This window comes from Dipodomys spectabilis, unplaced genomic scaffold (assembly GCF_019054845.1).
Source record: "Dipodomys spectabilis isolate Male_0828 unplaced genomic scaffold, ASM1905484v1 ptg000047l, whole genome shotgun sequence".
Classification (NCBI taxonomy): Eukaryota; Metazoa; Chordata; class Mammalia; order Rodentia; family Heteromyidae; genus Dipodomys; species Dipodomys spectabilis.
In genome coordinates, this window is record NW_024870724.1 from 1,028,819 (window position 1) to 1,029,674 (window position 856).

The 856-nt window shown below is 25.8% G+C and overlaps 1 pseudogene; it reads right to left on the reverse strand.

Annotated features, from left to right (window-relative positions):
* Positions 1 to 529: 529 nt before the first annotated feature.
* On the reverse strand, positions 530 to 626 carry LOC122107183 (annotated as a pseudogene).
* Between the last annotated feature and the right edge of the window lie 230 nt (positions 627 to 856).

Sequence of the window (856 nt, forward strand, 5' to 3'; positions counted from 1 at the left end):
CCTTGGATGTCAAAATGTATTCAATATTTTTTGTATATATGTATAATAATTTCTTCAGAGTTTGTGATTTTTTTAATCAGAAATAATTTTAATTTATCTGTTGAAATGAGTAGTACAGAAACTAAAATATTTCTTGTGCTTGTCTGAAAAAGTATATTTTAAAATATTCTATATTATATGTTTGCAAAATGTTCATAATTTATTTTATTTTCTCCTAGATATACTTTGAATTCTACATTATTTTATAATATATAGGTTCATTAATGTGTCCTTTCCGATTGCATTCCATATAGAAACAGTTTGCTTCCTTTTTTTCTAGGACTTAATATTATTTTTATTTGGGATAAAATGACAATGTTGTCTAATTTGAGAATATTTGTAAAGTTTATGCTATGTAAACGCCTTTCTGAGGTGAAGATTTAATACACTGATGTCAAACTAAATTATATGAATTACGTGTATTTTTACACTTGCAATTTTGTAATCAACTTTTTAATAACTGTTTTTCATTTCTTGCATCTGAAGAATGAAAAATATGGAATACTTCTCAAATTTTCATATTATCCTTGTGCAAGTGCCATGTTAATCTCTGTATTTTAATTTGAGTATACGTGCTGCTAAAGTGTGTAGTATCCTCTAAATTTAAGTAGTTAATCATGCAATCTTTATACAGGTTTATATCTATGGGTGCCTACTTGTAACAAGGAAACTTTATTGTTCCTAACAATGCTATCGATCTTATTTCCCTAAAATTCTGTGAATAGTGGAAAATTTATATTTATCAGTCGATTGCTCACATTTGCAAAATTTTTTTGTCAATGACTATCTTAAGTCTTTTTATTTGGAATTTGATCAT